Source organism: Pithys albifrons, chromosome 1, assembly GCF_047495875.1.
Source record: "Pithys albifrons albifrons isolate INPA30051 chromosome 1, PitAlb_v1, whole genome shotgun sequence".
NCBI lineage: Eukaryota > Metazoa > Chordata > Aves > Passeriformes > Thamnophilidae > Pithys > Pithys albifrons.
This window is the reverse complement of record NC_092458.1, coordinates 77859834-77880929: the sequence shown is the minus strand read 5'-3', so window position 1 is coordinate 77880929 and position 21096 is coordinate 77859834. Positions and strand designations below refer to the sequence as shown.

At 39.0% G+C, this 21096-nt stretch overlaps 1 long non-coding RNA gene across 4 annotated transcripts in view; it reads right to left on the bottom strand.

Annotated features, from left to right (window-relative positions):
- LOC139679638 (uncharacterized) overlaps nt 1–5578 on the bottom strand; it is a 292784-nt gene extending 287206 nt beyond the window's left edge. For 3 of the 4 annotated variants that reach the window (XR_011699216.1, XR_011699218.1, XR_011699219.1), the window contains exon 1: nt 5499–5578. This is a non-coding gene — a long non-coding RNA (uncharacterized lncRNA). The remainder of the gene's footprint in view (nt 1–5498) is intronic. The other variant, XR_011699217.1, reaches the window with a different exon arrangement.
- Between the last annotated feature and the right edge of the window lie 15518 nt (nt 5579–21096).

Below are 21096 nucleotides of genomic sequence, written 5' to 3'. Positions count from 1 at the left end.
AGCTCCCTGATAGATCTGGTTTTAAGGTATTTCTGCCAAGCATTTGATGAGGTTTCTGTCTGCTTTATAACTCTATTTAGTATCAACTTTCTCAATACATCTTTTACATCTATAATGATAAAATAAACTGTTATAAATTTAAGCAAAAGATGACATTTCTCAGACATTCCTACCAATGCAAAGAAACTGCTTTAATTGTAGCTATTTGTGCAGAAGGCATTCCTAACTGCAGCTGATCTGCCTTTAAACACAGAAACATTCGGGTTGTTTATTCCTACAGAGGGAAAATATGAAGCTGATAGAAATGGTACAACTGAAATATTCATAAACTCGTGGTCATTACAGACTTCACCACTGCTCCACCACGACATGTCTCATCAGCTGCCTCCACAATGGGACCAGGTTCAGCCCTTCAAATACTTCTCCACCACAGAACCAGGTGAACATCCACATCCTAAGTGAGCTGGCCTGCAGCCACTTTCACTCCTTTGTCACTTAACCACTCCTTCCCTTGTTATAGCAGTGATATTATTGGGTTTTTACTCCAGTATCGATTCATTGCAGATTGACATTCTGAAAGCATCATCATCCTCAAATCACATGCCAGAAAGTCAGACTGGAAACCTTCAATAAAACTATATATATTTTTAATGTTTCTTTACACCTTAAAGCTGACCATCAAAAAATACACCCTCAAATTCCTCCCTCTTTCTTCACAGCATGCATAGCAACAGGAAATCTATGCAGTTTTTCAGCCTACAAACTCCTGTCACCTCCACTTTTCCTTTCCAATGGGTAGCAAGCCTGGAATTAATGCTGTTGGCAGCACTGTTGAGGAGTAGAGACACCATGCCCATCCCCAGGACAGGAGCCAGCATAGGCTTGGCCATCTGGGGAAGCCTGAGTCCCCACAGCCATGTTGTTTATCATGTCATAAAATGACAGGAAAACCTCAGACCAGAGATATGAAGACTAAGAGATTAGCTGACATCTTCCAGTATCTAGACTGGGAAAACAAATCTGTGCACAAATAACTAGCCAGAGTAAACAGCTTTATATCACATTCTTCTGTCAATGAACATACTTGTGCAGAAACTCTCACCTGCACATGCCTCTGGATCTTTTCTGAAACTCAGTGCCTGAACAGCATTACTCTTCCTCCTAATAGGTGAGACAAGTTGCAAGTGATTTCTAAGGAAGAACTTTGAATCCTCTGTGTATTAAATGTTTGATTTTCTCACTTTAGCTTGCTGTCACTAGATTGCATATTTCTTTCCTAGACAGACCACTTTATCTCTCATTGCTTTATTTTGGAACTACTTATCATACTGATGTTTGCAATTTCAGGTAAAGTTCTGTTTAACCTTTCCTTTGACAGTTGGGCTTTCTCTGTGTTATATGAAAAACTCTATGAATGTTTATTTTCCCAACTCATATCTGTGGTGAGCTCTGACATTAAATATATGAATTGTGAAGAAACCAGGAGACCTTGTGAAGAAGCCACTGATGGTGAAAGGCCAGCAGTGCTCAAACTCCTTGCCATGGCATATATCTTAGCCTAAAGTTCCTGCCATGATGTGTCATTGTTTAGGAATGGTGCTCCCCAATTCAGTGCCCTGACCAAGACTCTCCCAAACCAGACACCACTTGCTCAGTTCCCCCTTCCTCTCCTGCTTCCCACTCTGGAAGGATGGAGTTCAGAATTGGAGCCAATAAAGATGAAGATCATGTGTTGAGATAATAAAAAATTACTGGAAACAGCAGTGAGATAAAACGAACCAGTAACAGCAAAAATATTAATAACAAAAATATACAAAGAGAGGGTGATTTACATGCAAAAATGCTCACTGCAGACTCTGAGACAATGAACAATGGCAGAAAATGCCACCACGTTTTTTGACCAGAAGCCACACCCTTCTTCTTGAAAGTCAGAGAGAGTCACTTTCCCCTGGCCCTGGCAATTACATGAGGTGTTATCAAGTAACACAAAGGTTCTGGCCAAAACCAGGACAACAAGTGATCTGATGACACGTGTGTAAAGTGAGCAGCTTATCTCTGTATGTGCAACAGTTAAGTGTCTTTCCCAAAAGCTTTAGAGACAAGAACATAATTTCAGACCTGTCCATTTTTGGGAGACCTTTACAAGGAAGTCAGTAGCAGACAAGAGGCCAGATGAACCCTCTTGGTGGGTCAGACACCCACCACAGGTTATAAATGAGGCATTTAATGCATGTAATGGTTACACAGTACTTAATTACATGACTGAGAACAAAACCTAATTGCACAACAACAGAATTATGTAGATGTAAGACTTAGAAGTTTATAATAAGACAAGATCATTCAGCAGGAAGAACATCAAGGTCAATAAACCAGCTCACTATATTGTCACAGCTAGTTTCTGTAAAAGTACAGATCTCAACCCTTCACTGTCAGCACTGCAGAGAAGACATGGTTACACTCTGCTTTCCTTCCAGGGAAACCTGTGAAGTGTCAACAGGCAGACTAATTTTCTCTGTTCCTTTTCAAGAGAACATGCCATTGTCCTGCCAGTTAATAAGGGGTAACCACTTACAGAAAGCTGCAATAGTCAGAGCAAAGATTGGTCAAGCTGCTTACAACACAGTTCTCTAAACCACTGAAAAAATAATCCCTGACATTGACCATCACAGTCAAAATCCAGAGTAGTGTCTACCTGTGTATTTTCAAAGCTTCAGGTCTTTTCTCCTTCTCCAATAAAGTAGCTTTCATGAAACTGCAGCATCTCCAAATTTATTACTTTGGGGTTGAAGGCAATAGAGAACCATTGCCAAGATAACCACAGACTAGTTTAGATCTGATCCAGCCTCCTTCTCAGCCTGACATATAACCAGGTATTGTAGATAAAGAACTATACTGAACTAGAAATTCAGCTGAAGGTTTATGAAATGTTAAACCATATATTTCTACTTATACATAAATTCAGTAATTGTGATTAATTGTATAACTATTTAGTAGTTGATATTTTAGACTGAATGATCAGCCACCACAGAAAGAACAGCTCAAGGGCTGCAACTAAACCAGCTGTTTCTTTCCTTTTTAAGTAAGACAGTGTGAAAGACTGGATTCATATCTCACTAGATTGTTTAATTATTGTGTTAGATCAACCACCTTGTTTGTGTGTGTGTTGGAGGAGGGGTCACAGTCAGGCCTGCAGCCTCATGACAGTGATGGGAGGCACATGGTCTGCAGTCAACATGGCTGAGTCCATGGAGCACACATGGCAGGGGAGTCACACAGCTGGGCTGTCATTTAAATAAGGCCTAACTGGTAGGCTGCCCACACCACACCCTCTGAAGCCTCTGATTAGCTGACTTACTCCTCGCTCCAGCTAGAAGGACAGTGAGCAGTGAGTGAACTGGTTGTCCCACCTGGGAGCAGTGGCCACACTGGCCAAACTATATAAATACTGGCACAGAGGAACGTCATTTTGTCCTGTCTTCTCTCCTGGAAGCTCCATGTGAACTCTTGGTGTTAACTATTTTTTCTTTCTTTCTCTCTTTACTTCTTTCTTCTCCCTTTCTTTACTCCTTTTTTCTCTTTTTCTTCCTTTATTCTTTTCTTTCTCTTGTGGGTAACTTAAAACCGTTGGGTGGCATTTCACTAATTTATGGGCTGTCATGTATTGGGTACTTTAGTGTAATACTTCTCCTTGGTTGGTTGCTACTCCTGGAAAACCCTTTTGCTAAAACACCTATTTTTTCACTAAATTAAAAGAAGTCTCTTGAGAATAAGTGCGTAGTTTTTTCTCTTCATGTGATTCAAGGTATTCAAAACAAAATGCTCTGCAAGACATCAGTTGAGCAAAATGTCTTAAGTATTAGATAAAACTCCCAGTAAAGTTTGAGGCTTCAGGACCAGCGCTTTACAGATGGCCAATACTGAAAACACTGTTTAAGTGATCAGCTTCTCTGTTATCCATTAACTTGTCCAAGAATATGAAGGGAAGTTTACTTAGAATCACAGAGTTTTGTTATACCTTTTTCTCTCTCCCTGTTTTTAATGATGCTTACAGTAAGAATACATAATACTGGGATAGATGCATTCTAAGGCTATATTGTCTATTTTATTGACACTGAAGAGTAACCTTCTCTCCAAGCACTCTTACTGAAACCAGTGGGATCACTCCTGAAGTAAAGAGATAGTGGTGAAAAAAAAGATCAAACTTCATCTCATTAAAATGGAAAGAAAACATGAATATAATTTTTATGACTTCCTGTTGTTTGAATTTTATTATTATACTCAACATAAAATTTTGAGAAGGTACTTTGGTTTAAAGATAGCTATGGAGACCATCAAAATGACAAATGTTAACAAAAGGTAAGAAAGAGAGCTATTAAAATATAAGAATATTGAAATCCGTATCGATTGACAGGCTACTCAGAGCACAGACTACATGGATCATTACATATTTCAATTCAAATTCCAAGGCTGAGATGCTTAATTCTTTTTTAATAGGCTCCAAGTAATAACATATCTTTAATCAAAGAAGCTCAATATTGCACATTATAGTGTAATAATACTTGGCTTTAAAAACTCCCTTCCAAATAAATTAACAAAATGCAGACACATTAAACAAGTTTAGGGAGAAATCCTTTAGAGACTCTTTTTATTTCCTAGTTCTGCAACAAAAAGCCTTTGGAAATTAACAGATACACTTCACATAGAGCTACATTCCATCTTTCATTGTAACAGAACTGGGATAGTGATGTTGGATATTGGTGTCTTGACTTCCTCTCCAACACGATGACAAATAACATTTTATACATCGGATCAGATAGCATTTTACATAGTATAAGATAGATTCTGGCAGTCTTGGAAAACAATTATAATTTTCTTTTTATGAACAGACTTTATTAATATTGTGTAAAAATCTGATAACCATGGTGGCTGCAGAACTACTCTTGACCATAGAATCAATCCATAAAACTTCCAAACGTACCTACAAGGTTTAAGACTCCAAGTCCTTGTGTTCTTAATAACAAGTTTTGCTCTGAGAGTGAAGGGTCTTGTTGCCTATTTAGGAATGCAAGATCAGAATCCTACAACAGAGTCTTCTTCTGTGCCTCTAAATGTGCCTTTTCAAATAAAAGGAACCTTTCATCTTCATGGAAAATTATCTGAACTCCTGGGGTCATTCTGTGTAAGGGGCACCCAAAAAAGGTTTCCTGCAGTTAGCATAACCTCAGTGCATTTCTCTGTAGATACCTACCAGGTAGATGCTGACCATTTATCAATATATCACAAGAGACACTGAGCTTTTCCAGATTCTTCTTTTCCAAAAGATAACTTGGGAAAATCAAGAATCAACACAGAATCCAAGCACACAGCCAGTGACTTCATCAAAACAGATAAAGAAAAAAAACCAACAAACCAAAAATGCCAACCAACCAACCAAATACAACACCCCCCTACCCCCTGCCCCCCTGAGCATTTAGGTAGCAAGGTTTTCCAGAACTTACTGGGCAGACCTAGTGTTCTTGGATCTGTTTGAGCTGAGTCAAGGCAGAAAACTAAATGTCTCTGCTATCCTCCACCAGACTTCTTGCAGAGCAGAAATGAACTCTTCAGGTAGCTAAAACGGGAATTTAATCCAGTATGATCTGTAAGTATCACTTACAGTAACACCCTGTCCCCTAGCTATCTTTCTTAACACTGGCTCCAGAACAGTTGCCTTTCATAAGAAGGCTGTGAAACAAACAACCCCCAAAAAACTGCTCTTTGATTTATAATGACTTGCAAAAAGATAGGACTTTTTTTTCAGTCAAACTTGAAAACATTCTCTGTTTTTAATAAAGATGACACTGGGACTCTCCATGCCTTCTAAGGAAAAAGGAAGAATGATTACGATTTACAAAAAAAGCCCTCAACATCATCTAAATTTAGAGCATCGCACTGCTGTCTCACTCACATACTTTATTTCTCACCTGTTAAATTATACTTGCTGGGAGCACAGCCAAGGAACAACTGCTGGCATTGTTGCTCTTTGTAAGGAACAACATTACAGATATTACTTAGAGAACACGGGTGGGTTGTGGGCTGTTTTTAAAACTTGGAGTGGAAAAATATCTTAGAAGCTACTAAAGAGAAGACAAATTAGCTAGGAACTTAATCCTCTGCTTTGTTCTTTGTAAATGGCTAAATCTAATTACTGTGAAGAATTATTATGGATGTAAAATACCTCGCTCAAGAAAATATCAAAATCTATCTCCCCACCACTCCAAACCACAAAATGAGTGTTATGAACACATCTCAAGGACATGTGGCACACGAAAAGGGAAAGACTAAATATATTCCAATACAGAATTAATTCTTTGAATAAGGTGCAAACAACTAATTTAATTAAAAATTTTCTAAACAGTACATATCTGGAAGTGGAAAAGAAAGTTCTTGGTTTGGCTTGTGACTAAGCCTCTTTCTGTTCCTGAAATGACATAGACAATGACAAGAGGGATAAAATGGCTTGCCTGCTCTGCCCAGGCTGGAGAAGCTGTGGGGGAAAGGGATCAGATTGCACTAGGGTTGTGGACACAACCTACCGTGGCTGCTCTGAGAGGCCACAGATGATCTCACTGTGTTGAAGCAAGAAACAAATATTGTGACTAAACTTCTACTCTTTCTGAGCTTCACTTTTTGTGCATTTTTTTCAATATTTACAGAATTTTTATTTCTTCTAATGCCAATTATTCTTAACTATTTCCTAATAATTTTCCTGGCAATAAATTGTCACAAAATTAAAATAGTAGAAAACAAACTCAATATCGTTATTTTCCAGATAAGGATCCTCTCTATAGCTTTATCTAGCACGTGTTTGACAATTTTCAGTGTAGAGTACAATTGGATGATGCTTGGATTATGTTACTTTTCAGCTCTTGACACCCCATTTTTAGGACCTGAAAATACTGAAATGCAAAAGATGTTCCCAGTTAATACAGGCTTTTACACTGTATTGAACTGCTTGTGATGAATGCAAATGTGCACTGTCACTGCACATGCAATGGTCATATATATGCAAATCCTGCATCTCTAAACTTTCAGTTTGAAAACACAGCTAATCTCACCAGAAACACTTAGTGTAAGAACCTAGTATAATAATGCTGGGTATGAAATCAGAGAAAACAAAGAATAAATTTTTCAAAACTATTATTTAAATATATATCCTCCCCCCTTGTTTATTAAGATGTAATATTGAGCAATTGTTAATATTACAGATATAAAAATAAAAACATTATTAGAGCTGTCAGGATTATATTGGAGGTGTCTTTCAGATTTCTCAAGCTGCTTATGTAGGTCTCTTAGTAGAAATGGAAAAGTTTGTAATACTTTTAATGTCTGGTGCATGCCTATAAATACAGTCCCACCCTGAATGGCATTGTTTAATTTTTAAATACAATCCTCAATAACCACTTGCAAACGGCTCTGCTTCTAGGCAGTTAGAAACTCAGATGCTCTGTAAGGATTGTTTGTCAAAGATAAGTACTTCAGAAGGTTGTAAACAAGGTTCAGATATAACACAAATGCATTGCTATTACAAATACCTGGTCTTTGGAGAATTCTTGGAACCATTGAAGTTACTGGGAATTTTGCCATTGACCTGTCTGGTGCCAGTATTTCAACTATTTGTTCTGTTTTAATGCAGAACTGTTGGGAACTTCAGAACATCCCCCAGAGAAACTGAGATCTAATGCTTAAGGCACAGATGCCTACTTCAAAATCCTCATGCAAGCAACATAACTGCATCACCTTTATCACTGCTGGAATGGCTATGAAAGCTGAACATCAGCTCTCAGATTAAAAAAGATTCCCCTTCCTGCAGCATCCCCAACTGGGAATGGTTGAGGAGGAGCTGAGCTTCCCTCCAGTCTCACAGAATCACAGAATGGTGGAAGGGGAGGGCACCTCTCCATCTCCGCTCAAAGCAGAGTCAGTGAAAGCAGGCTGCTCAGAGCTGTGTCCATCTGGGTTTTTTTAATATCTCAGTGGTGAAAACAACCACTCTGGGCAGCTCAGGCCACTGTTTGACCACCCTCACACTGAATAATTTTTTTCTCATGGTTAAACAGAATTTCCTGTAATTCCGTTGATGCCCATCACCTCTTGCCCTCTCACTGGACATTACGGAGAGAAGTCCAACTCTGTTGTTTAATCTCCTCCATCAAATATTTATAGACAAAATTTTCCTGCACTTCTCTTCTCCAAGCTGAGCAGTCCCAGCTCTTTCATCCTCTCCCTGTGAAGTCCTGATTCAGAAAGCACTTAAGTATGTGCTTATCAGATCTTTCTGTTGAAAGGTCACCATATTTCATGGGGGTCTGCAGAGAGGTTGAAATTCTATACAAATTCAGAAAAAAAAGTTCCAATATTTAAAAATTGTCCACAAAAGTGAGAAAACTATGGGCTCTCTATCTAATCTCTGCAGTTTCTTGGCAGCAAAGCAAGGAAGTCCTAAAGTATCCAGCCTCACAGCTATGGAGCTATGGAGTCTGCAGCAGCCCATCTGGAGAGATACCCTTTGGTCTGGACTAGATACACCCCTTCTATACAGCTCTGCAGTCCAACTTCCATTTCATATATTTGACACAATATAGTTCCATTGCATAGCTTGTTTATTTCAAATACAATAATTTACTTGGAAGTCACAAAATAAATAAATTTCCCCCAAGAGATTTTTTAAATTAAAGCATTTCCTGTAGAACAGAACTTTAAATTAAAAACTAAAATCACATAAAGTTGACATTTTGTTTTAATTAGGAAGACTACCATACAAATACTTCTTGTTAATGTCAAACCAAGTCAGACTCCAAACTGCTGGTAATAATGAAAATAAAATTAGGTGCACAGATGAGACACTGAGTTAAAATTTGGATTGCTCTTCACTAATTCTGATGGTCAAAATTTATTCCATTAGGAAAGATCAATAAATGGTTCATATATGACCATGCACCACCTGAGGCCTTGTTTCACATAGTGGACATGGTTGTCATATTAAAATTCAGAAATGTGATCTCTTGAATGAACATTACTAAGGTGGTAGAACCCTGTGATAGTGCTTTATATTTCAACCCAGGAAAATTATATTCTTACTCTCACAAATTATTATGTGACCTACATATGCCAAGCTTTAAAAAAACCCCACCAGGTACCATAAATGGAAAGTCTGAAGAGAATACGTTGTGTGCTGAGCTCATGTAGAGGAACTGATTTTCTCCATTTAGAACATTTCAATTTACACTTACTTCAGACAGGAACTCCTTGTGTCATGCTAAGAAACTGAAAATTATCTGTATGAATGTGTCCAACAATATGATACTTTATTACAACAAAAGGAATAATGTTTCATTGAATGGAATTCAATTTAAAAAGCAAACTGCATCAGAAACAGCACAGTGGCATTCATTCAGCTTTTTCTTTGGTGGTTCCGGGATGAAAATATTTATAGGATTGGGGTGTAAGTAAAGAGTCTCTGTGAATAACGTTGTCAGGTATGTACTCAGAATTCTAGCCCCCTTCTAACCAGCCCATTCACAAGTTTAACAACCACACAGGCTACACTTCTCATACAGCACCTGCAGATGGGCAGACACTTCTTAAATGGTGCTTCAACCTCCCCTTGAGCATCATGCTCAAAATGCTATTTGTTGCTTGGTTTCCCCTGTGGCCAGGAGAGCAGCTGGGACTAGCAGGACAGCAGGTCTAATCTCACCCATCGTTACCCTGGCCACAGAACTGCATCACCACACAGAGGAAAACATTGTGTGCTGGTCTAAAAGTGGTCAAAAACACACACTGAGGACACAACGACACCAGATCATGATTACTTTACTCAGACTTGCTCAAATCAGTGTTCATGATGATGCATTTTTAATTTGCAGTCTACAGCTGAGCTCTGAATAAGACTCTAAACAAAAGAGCAGCAGCAGAGCAGCAGAAAGACCTGTGTGAAAGGGGAATTCTGTTTGGTTTCATTGGTTTGTTGTTTATAGTTTTTAAAAAAACATTTCAACTTAAACGTAATACCACATTTTACAAACATGCCCTTTCTTTGTTCATTTCTGGTGGCTCTCAGTGAAACATTGACTTTCTGAACTAACTAACTCTCGTGACCAGACAGTTTATTTTATTTAATTCTTTGAAAACCATTAAAGTGCCTACAATGGCTTCATACAAAACATACGCCTCATCAGGCATTTTCAGACACGATTCAGGACTGACTTCCTTTCCAGTCAGAAGGGAATTAAGAGGCAGTAGGAATATTAAAGGCACATCTGTGGGAAATAAAGTATCCAATTTGCATGAATTCAAATATACAAACAAGAAAAAAAGCCAGAGAACATCCCAAGGGTGCCCTTTCAGAGTGACTTTGTGGTGTGAGATGTAGCCCTTTAAAGAATAACTCAGTACAACCCTCAGGAAAGATGAACTCCAAAGAAAACCCTGACTCATGATGACACTTTTTGTTCTGTTGCTAATACTGTTGAGATATACCTTGTACAGGCCGAGTACTAAGATACAGCCTCATTTTTCTTGGTACATACAAATTTTTTAAAAAGTACATCCTCCTTGGAAACACTTGCAGTCCTCTGATGCTACATTCCACGCTGCATTTTAATTACTGTAGTTTGGGCAATCCAGTCTCCTTGTATCATACTTACTGTTAATAATCTGCAGTTTATCAAGGAAGGTATGAGAGGCTGCCACTGACACCTGCCTTGGATATAGAGCCTAACTCTTGAGATCCCCTGCAACAGGGCAGTTTCACCATTTTGGCCAAGTTAACAGGCTGAGGAAGGGAACAGGGACTAAGTCACAGACCTCATGGCAAAGCATTTGGATCACCATCCTTGTTAACCACTAAGTGATCCATCCTTTTGAGCTATAAGGAAATTACATTAATTATGAAAGAGAAGGCATCACACAATAAAATCCTGTGGAGATTTGCCACCTACATAATGTTTATGCCAAATGACCACAGGCTCCTGTACTTCTGAGAACTATTCATGTGAAAGCTCAGCAGATGGACTGATGAGGAGTTTTCCAGTGATTGGGTTACTATCCAAAAATACCATTAAGGGGAGTAATCAGAGCAACCAAGTTTGGGCCAACTTATCTATGTAATTTCCACTGCAGCTTTACCTATATTGCATAGAAAAGCAGTTTCTCCTGACCTCTGACCCATCTTCTCTTCCCTAAAAATGACAAGAAATTCAGTAGGAAGCCAGCTAATTATCCTAGGCACCTAGATTTAAGAGTTGAATATTATCTTTGTCTACATCTAAATATTTCATCTTGATTTCAGTTCTACTTGACTTTAAAAATGGAACAGAACATTTTGACTTCCAATGACATTTTGTTTCCATATTTAACTTTTGTATTTTACATTGGGCAGTGAAGAGTGTTTAAAGAAATGGAATACTTTACACTTTGTTATCAAAACAAATCCTTTCAGTTTTCTTTATATTAAATCTTTTCCTTGAAGGTTGGGATAATTGGTTTTGTGGTTTTTTGTTTTTTTTATAAGGAGTTTTATGGATATTATTTTAACACGCACATTGCTTTAATTCCATTTTTGAATTAAAAAAAAATTCAGCATTGCAGAGTTACCCCGAAACAGAAAATCTTGGTTATACACAGCTTCACTCAGCAGTCATTCACCTCCAGACCAGAAATAACTGCTTTATTCTAAGCCAATTTACTGGGACTGTGGGATGGAAACTGGATGAAGTGTGTTACATTGGGATGAGTATAGCAGAGGTCAGGTTAGATGATGAACTGGCCAGTTCTGGCCTTAACTCCAGGAAATTTTGCAGCATGTTTGGGGAGTGAGATATTGGTTTCCACAGCCTGTGTAAAGCAATTTGTCAAGTCTCAGGAACATGAGTAAAGCCAAGCTTCTTACACGATTTCTAATATGATCATCAATTGTTCCAAGTTAAAATAGGGAAAAGGAAGAAAAGACTTGTGATATATTTTCAGGTCTGTAGGGTAGCTAGTCACTGGATTTATGTCTTGCCCCCAAGTATTGAAGCAGGTCTTTCCCTGGGTATCTGAAGGATCAATCAATAACTGATTCAGTTTCCAAAGTAATTTCAGAAATACCTCTCTATTTCATTCCAGCACTTCAACATTTTGAATTTTCATTCTCAAGCAGCACTGCAGCCTCCAGTATTACCATCACAAAGCTGCCCGAGGGCCAAACCATCTGCCCAGAGCCCAAGACAGCTGCTTTCTTTCTAAACAGCTTCTCATATGTACCTGGGACTGAGCTGAATGCCAGGTTAAAAATTTAGGTATGCTTCAGCCTGGTCCTCATCTTTCTGTCTCCTGAGGGCTCTTCAGAGCCTCTTCAACTACGTGACTGTAGATTGATTCATTCCTCCAAAGTGTCTGCTGGCATATGTTGCTAAGAGCTCAACATATGGAGAGTGCACATCCATCCATTCAGGCACATGGCAGAGCTTGTAGACACTGGACCATGTGCACAAGAACTGCCTGCACATCCTCTCACAGTGCCTGACTCATTACTGTCTTGAGACAGACGAAAACAGCTCTGGTTATGTGATGGACATGCATCTGGGCCACTTCTTAGAGGAATGTGTAAGAATTTGGTCAAGATGCTCCATTTCAATACATACAACATTTTTATATATGTACTATGCATTCCCTGGATAATAAATACCTGCCTCGAACTCTGAGCATATGATGGGATCAACCTCAATGTATATTGATCTTAAATGGTACCACTGGAGCTTATGTATGGCACCTCCCTTCGAGAGCTTTTGGTACCACAAGGCTAAGGTGACTTTATCCTGTAGAGGACACTGTGACAAACCTGGGCAGGAGAAATGGAGGTTGCCAGAGGTGTACATAGACAAGCTTCTAATCTGTGGATTTCTCTTGCCATAGTACATCCAAGTTTACAGGCCAATGATTTTTTCCTCAGTAAAACCTGGTAGGTGTTCATGCTGCTTGTCACACAAAACAGCTGGACCTAAGGGAATCTTGGGAGTTGTGGCTGAACATCAGGGGCTGCTGATCTGTATCAGCACTAGAAAGAGATAGAAGTACCCAACAATAAGTGAGGTGATTAATCATAGCACCATAAGCTTGTTAATTTGACTGATTAGATCCCATAATGAAATGTACTCACCCTGTTTCTGAGCTTGTCATTGAAATAATTTTTCCCCTTTTTTTTAATACTCAGATGAAATTTCAAGAGTCCATGATGTGGCTATGGCCCATTTTTTTGAACTGTCTTTTTTAATTTTAGCTGCCATTTAAAAAAAAGATTTAGGGTCCTATCTCCCTCCTGCTTTTTAGCACATTTACATGGATATCCTCCTAATTCCGAAGTCTTAGGTGACAATGGCAATTTAAAGTCTTGGATGAACTTTCAGCATGGAGAGAATATAAATGATTTTCTATTCCAACAGTGCCAAGGAACAGAACAAGGTCATGTACTGTCAGATTTTTTTTATTATTAATATTTCTTTATTTATTTTAAAACCAATTCAGGCACAATGCACAATTTTTTCAAAATGGCAGCCAAACTCAGTTCCATCTCCATTACGATTCACTGGATCTGCACCTACCATAAATATAGAAACCCAGACTTCTTTCCACAAGCAAATAGGTGCAATTTATCTCCCTCCTAGTCCTCTGCTGTTCTGATTTCTGCATCTGAGATAGACCTGGCAGGTCCCTGCTGTAGCCATTGGTCTCCTGACTGTACATCCATTAACTGTTCTGACATTTGACTTAATGGTCACTTACCCTATGTGGAAATTATAAAGTCATGTGCTGAAGGATGCACTGGATGCATGGATGGACAGATGGACGGATGGATGGATGGATGGATGGATGGATGAATGGATGGATGGATGGATGGATGGGTGGATGGATCTGTGGTCGCAGATCAAGAGCCCTGTGGAAGTAGGGGAGAAATTGCCTCTGTTAAGGCATGTTTCATCTCATCTATTTTAGCCATCCACCTGAGAAAGAGATGAATCATACCCCGGAGGTTCCTGCTCATCTTGTTTTAATAAGCAAGGATTCAAACCTGACTGTTTTTCACACAGACATCTCCACTGGAGAAGTTTAAATCTGAACAAAGGAATTTTTACCCTCCTTACTCTTCCTCTCCCACAAATATATGGCAAAACTTAATTAATATATTTCATCTCTGTAAAGGCAGAGGGCTCTCTTTTTTTGTACACTACTCTCTCAAATTCTACCTCAAATATTGAAAAATAAAAGATGATGCCCTGTCTTTCGTTTGGTTTATTATACTGGGGAAAAAAAATAGTTTATGCCCTAGATGTGCTTTACACAGAATGATGTGCAGTATTTTTCTTCCTTTATTGGGTGTGCCAACATTTTTGGAATAAATATAAAAGATGTGGAAGTTCTAATATGTGTGTAGGTGAGTTTAGTGCCTTTATATAGACAAGTTAAACTAGTCTGCATCAGTCAATTTATTTCTTGGCAGTTTCTCCATTTTGAGGTAGAAAGTAAGTTGTTTGTAAAACTGCCTTACACATCTTTGCATGGACTAATTCCTCACTCCTTTTCTGTCTGCAGCCAGTAATTGTTTTTAAATCTAAGGGCTCTGTTCTTGGTTTATTTTTGCTTTTTTTAAGTGGTGATATACAAGTGGAAATTGCCACAGACATCAGAGCTCAGTCATTAACAAAGATAAATAACAATCAAGACAGATTTTTTTTTAATCTCAAATTTCTGTTTTGCATCAGCACTAATTATATCAACTTAGGGCCTGGCACAACTCAGCGTTATAATGGAAAGGAGGTTTCAGTGAAAAAGTTTGGCTTTAAGTCATCTCCCACTGAAACATCAGATCAATACTGCACAGCGCCCAGTGTACTGGATTATTGTGAACATCCTGCTGGCTACAATTCAGATTTCCATTTAATTGAGCTCTTATTTAAAATTCTGCTGTCCCCACAGTACAGCAAGAGAAACCCAATAGGCATTTTGTAAAGTTATGAACAATGAAAACTCCAGATAAATGTCAGAAAAAAGATAGTAGGCCATAAATCATCACTTGATGGTATCAGATGAAATAACTTGTTCTCTCTCCCACCTCCCTGGGGCAAGCAACCATGCATGTGCTAAATGCTAAAGTTATCAGTGATGCAACATTTCCACTGATGCTAAGATAGGAGGCCATTTCAACAGTGATGGAGAATTTTTTTTCATCTTACAATTCTTTTGATTTTTTCAGGGACAAGAAGTCTCAGGCGACAGATAAATATAGGGCAGATTGGCAATGAAACTTAAAAATCCAGCCTTACAAGTGATTGCCTTGAATCTCCCTCCCAAAGAGTTGTGAAATAGATATATTCATAAAATGAGACTAAGAAAAATTCTTTTCCACCATCTCCTTCATAATCATGAATGCTAATGGTATCTCTGCAATGTCTTGTCAAATTATGGCATCCCATGAACTAGGACTGCCTGATATAGTCTCTCTGTACCTAGATACATGGAAAGTAGTGAAGCAAGAAAATCATCCCAGCCCAAAACCAAAGGGAGAATCACTAACAAATGCTTCCAAATCAAAACAATTTTGACATTTGCCTCCACATTTTCTCCTTCATTTCATTCTACAGTGGCAGAGGAGAATGTTGTCATTTGGCATTGGCAGAAACATCATAAAAATGCAATACTCAAAGGAAAAATAATATTCTTTTTTGATTTTAAATTGGAGTCAGATTTTCAGAGGAAGGAAGCTAAATCATGCCTGCCAAATAGTGAATCCTTGCAGGCACATGCAGCCACAGCCATGCAGTGCATACACATGAAGTCCTGCCAAAGCTGGGCTGAGGAACTGCCACACTCCTCCTTATTCCCCCCTTTATTTCTCCCCACGGAGTAGAAATACAGCCCTCGAGTCTCTTTCCTGCTCTCCGACTCCTAGCATCCTGTACAGAACACAGGATCTCAAAACAGGATGATGGCCACTAACTCCTGCCTGGAAACTGGGAAGAAAATGCCTCCCAGAGTAGGTGTCTCTCTGCAAAAAAGCCCTTGCAGACTGGACACCCTTTGGCATCCCAATACCTCCTCAGTTATACAGACAAATCATTTGACTCAGGTGAATCTTTTCATATGAAACATCACACAATTTGGAAACCCATTGCATGTTTGCACACTGTGGATGCTTTGGTAACTTTGGATAACATTCCTGATTTCAGCCATCTAAGAAGAAGAAAAAAAATGGGTCCCTCTTGTTGAAATTAAAAGACCTATGTGTAAATATTGTTGCTCTGTATTTCTCACAAGTAGAGTCCTGCACATGTTATGCCGTGAATGACCCTTCCCCCCAAAAACAGGACTTCGAGCCACGTTAGTGTAGGGTAAGATAAAAAGTAAAGGTCGTTTAATAACGCAGGGCCTACAGCCCACAGGAATACATGATGACATGCATGTGTCTCAGTTCTTGTTCCCATGGCTTTTATAATAAGATCTCTCTAATCATGGCTTTACACATTTCTCAGTTCAGCCCCAGTCCACCCCTGGTCCAACCCCCTGGAATTGGGTCTGGGGTTGTCAAAACCCTCTGTCTTCATCAACTCTTCTTCCTCGGGCACACAAAGGTCTCTTGGAGTTCATCCAATTCTGGCTTTTGGGTCACTCTGACCTATGTTTATGTTTCATTCTGTAGGCCTTCTGATATCCTTCAGCTCTTTACCTTGGAAAGGAGTCTAAACAAGATTAATTAACTACAGGAATTTGAGCTCCCTGTTCTGGGACAGGGGTAGTGATAGAAAGGCATTAAACTGTTAGAAATATTAACCCTCTAAAAATCTACAACTACTGTGTTCCTAAAATCTACAAAATGTGAAAATCAGAACAAAAACTCCTTTGGCATCACATGTTTGAGGGTGGAAGTGTGACTCAGGATCTCTCAGATCCCTGGGCACACTGACAGTGAATGTAGCAGCTTTCAAATAGCATGGTGGGACCATTCTCCTCCTCTGCACAGGCATTATGTAGCTGCGAAAGCCAGCCCAGATAGCTGGAGTTGGCCACATTGCACTCCTCTGACTTGGGTACAACGGTGACCCACAGGGCTGAAACTCTGGAGACAATTTTCCTGGGAGGGGGTGCCCTGCAGGTTGAAAAACAGCCAATCCCTCTGCTACTTTAAACTTTGTTCATGACTTTCACTTTTGTAGGTTTTGAAGAGCATCCAAATAAGTTAAAGACACAGATGGAATGAAGTGAACTTGATTTAAATTTGGATTTCACACTGCACATATGCATACACACACATGCACACAGCACAGCAGCTTCCCTGATCTGAGAGACATGTTTGAGCTGCTCTTGAGACAGAGATCAGCTATGACACTGCATCTCTAAGTCACCCACACCCTTATGTATTACAGCCACAAATACTGGGGGGGACAGGCAAAAGGGAGAAGAAAACCTCTTTACCTCCGCAAAAAGAAGTTTTAATCAATTCACAGAAAATACCTCCTGTTTCCCATATATCTCCTCATTACCTGAGACAAATAAAAAGTAACACCTTCTCTCGCCTCCAGGGTTCCACTGCTGACCTTCTATGTGGCGCCTTTCATGTATGATCAGACAAGGACCGAGCCATTATTTGTCACCACAGCTTTGAGAGGTTTATGGCTTCTTTCCCTTCCCACTAAAGGGAAATGCCTGAATTCTAAGGGACTCCTTGAATTTTTCAACAGCTTAAATTTCTCCTTTACTCCTTTGCACTTACATATCTGCAAAGAGAACTGGGAAATCACACTAAGTTTCTGATTTGCACTTATACTACGTAGTCTCAGAGTTTATTTGAGACTTTGAAAGGGACTTTCAAACTGGGAGAAGAGTTTGTTTTTTCTTATTTATTTTTATTTCCTGTCAGGTTACATCAGGTGAAATTGCCACTTGCCTGATCCTTCAGATAGGACTGGATGGGCTTTTAGGCACCTGGATTTCCCAGAAAGAAGGAATGGTGCTCTCACACCCAATCTTGGAGACTGGAGAACTGGGTTATTTAATTTTCTTTCTCTGGAGATCTGAGTGATTTGGGGGAAGAAAAGTTGTCTGTCTTGTACCTTGTCTGTGCCACTACACAGTCGTTCAGTGCAAAAGGGCTTTAAATCAGAACAGCCAGGTTAGGCACTTGTCTTACACAGGTGTAAATGATGTAGTGAGATAGACAGGATGTAAGGCAAGACATGGTTTGTGCCCTTGTTTCATCACCTGTGAAGTTTTGTGTGATTTGATTTTCTTTGCATTTCTAAGGTGAACTCGAGATCATCAGTAGAGGAGAAAGCATATGATACAACCATTCTTCATATATGAAATAAAATTATACCTCTGGCAATTGCAAATAAATATCCCTGAATACTTCATGCAAGAATGCAGCTTCCATCTTAATGTTGGATTATATTCCTACTTAACCAATTGTATTTCGCATTTAAAATATCCTTCTTTGATGGTTTTAAACATCCGTTGTCAAATATTTAAGAGGCTTCACTTCAGAAACAGATGAATTTCAGTAGTGGAAAAAGAGGTTACATGTGCAATTTAAATACCTCTGTAAGCACGTGGAGGTCACTGGTCACTCGAGATGAAGAATACTGAATACTGAATACAATATGAAAGTGTTTCATTTATTGCATGTCTGATAGTTAATAGTTTCTTCTTCAATTGTGTTACTCATAAAATATGCATTTTTACTCCAAGGCAAAAATGGAAACTTTGTGTTATTTGTGATACGACTTTTCTTCTTCCTGTTCCTGGGTATTAAAAAAGGAAAAAATACAAAATTGAATAACCCACAAAAAATTTGAGAATTTCTAATACAAAAACCAAGATAGTACCTTTTATCTTTAACCTCCTTCAACAGTAAGGTGTAATAACTACAGGCAAATAGTATTGATTGAGCAAGATGAGGCTGTTCATACAGGAAAAAACAAACTTCCAACTCAAAGAAACATTTACAAAATGTGGATGTGCATATACTACAACTTTCTCTTGCAAAGAGCATAAACATAAACTGCTTGTCAAGTTAATTAGGGTTGTATACTGGGTCTTCATTTGCAGCAATTGGTTCTCATTGGGATGGATATTGTGACTGCAATTTTGAAAATCAACCCAGAAAATCTCCTAATCTCTCCAAATGCAGCAGAGACACAGCAACTATGTCCTTACCACTAAGAAAGAAACCTATTGCTTCTCCAAAGTAAACAAGAGAATAAGTTTCCTAACCCCGCTAACTGCTGAAACTTCTTAACTATGTCAGTGCCCCAGTTAAAAACAAACAAAAAGGTTGCAATAGCCATTGGAGCCTTTCAGCTTCAAGTGTGTACTTAGAGAGGTTCTGCTTGTGAAGTTAATGTCTAATGAATATTGCAGGAGAACTTGCTAGTTCTGGCTGTATCAAAATCTGGCTGCACAAAGCCAAAAACACACAAAAGGGAGCTACAAGTGGACCTTTCATACTCATGATGGAAAAAACGTTTAAGTGGGAAAACACTTCAGAGGCCAAATTTGATTCCTAAGCACTTTCATTTATGGTGTTTTGTATTTATTTATCATGTCATATTTAAATGGGGGGGGGGGAAAGATGAAGTTCTGTTTCCTAGTTGTGTGGAAAGTGATATAAGGGATGACAAAAAACTGGAGCTGCATAATGCAGAGCATGACAAGGGAAGTAATGAATGGAAACTAAGCATAATAGATGAATTGTTCAGTCCAAAGCCATATAAACACAGAACTTTGCTATAGGGGGAGAGGTGCCCTAGAAAGAGAAACCCTAAATTTTACTATAAACCATATGTGGGATTTGGAGGAGATATGAACAATTATGAGATCAATAAATTTCATATTGAAGTGAAAACCAGAAAACTTTCATGTAATTTCTAGAATATTGCATATGCAATATATGGAATATACCAGCACCATTTTTCTTGATTGGCTTAGGTTAAACCTTCAGTTCAGTACGGTATTCAAATACATGAATAGCCTCCTTGTCTTCAAAAAGTCATTTTCAGATAGGTGCTTAAACACAACAATAAATCAAAACCTCAGCTGCCCCTCTCATGCCACCCTCCAGGGCTTTCTCCTTGTTACTTATCTGGGTAGTCTCCACTGCTGTGTCTGAGTACATTGCCCTCATAAATACAGTCCAACCAAGGAATTCACTGTCTGTCAGCAGCTTAAATGTGTTCCCTGATGTTCTCCTCTTGCTCTCAGGTTTGATATAAGTTAATAATAACTTCATAATATTTGTATTGTCTACTTCTCTCAAATTTTTTTCCTTAATGAGGTCTTTTATGCATCTCCAGCTTTCCAAAGAATCTGCTGCAAATTCTCCATCCAACATGAATACCAGTGAGTGACCAAGCTGCCCTGTTGCTTGGATTGCCTTCTGCTGGAGCTTCCCATTGCTGCAGCTCAGTTACACAACAGCTTGCCAGAGCAGATCTTGGCCTTGCTCACTGCCCACGCTGTGGCTGAAAGCTTTCTTACATACTGCTTGAAATGCCCCTGTTTTGACTGGCTGTGTCCCCAGAGATGTGGACAAAACATGAACAGGCACATGGCTCCACAGAGAGCAGGATGTCAGTCATCACTGACTGAAAGCTGAACATAGGCTAGATGTGGTATACCTTGTTTCATTGATGAGAGCAGTTGAGACTGTTTACAAGGGTTGGAGTGAGTTTCTCCTACTATTAATTTAGAAATCAAAACTAGATTTATTTTTGTTTGTTCTGACACATTTACTCCAGTGCAAACAAGAATGACCTTGGAAAAGGAAACATTACATTTTTATATGAACAGGTCATCCCAATAAACATCAGCACTCTCAAAAATTTCCCTTACCCTCCAAGGAGTCTACAACACTCCTTTCCAGACCCCTTGTCATGTCCATGCTACCATAGAGGCACCACCACTTTATCACATCTCTCAGCAATTAAGCACAATAACATTTGGCAGTTTAAGGCATTGGGATGTCGTATCAGGGCACCAAATCAGCCTGACAGACTAGGAATGAATATCAACAGCTCCTGAGTG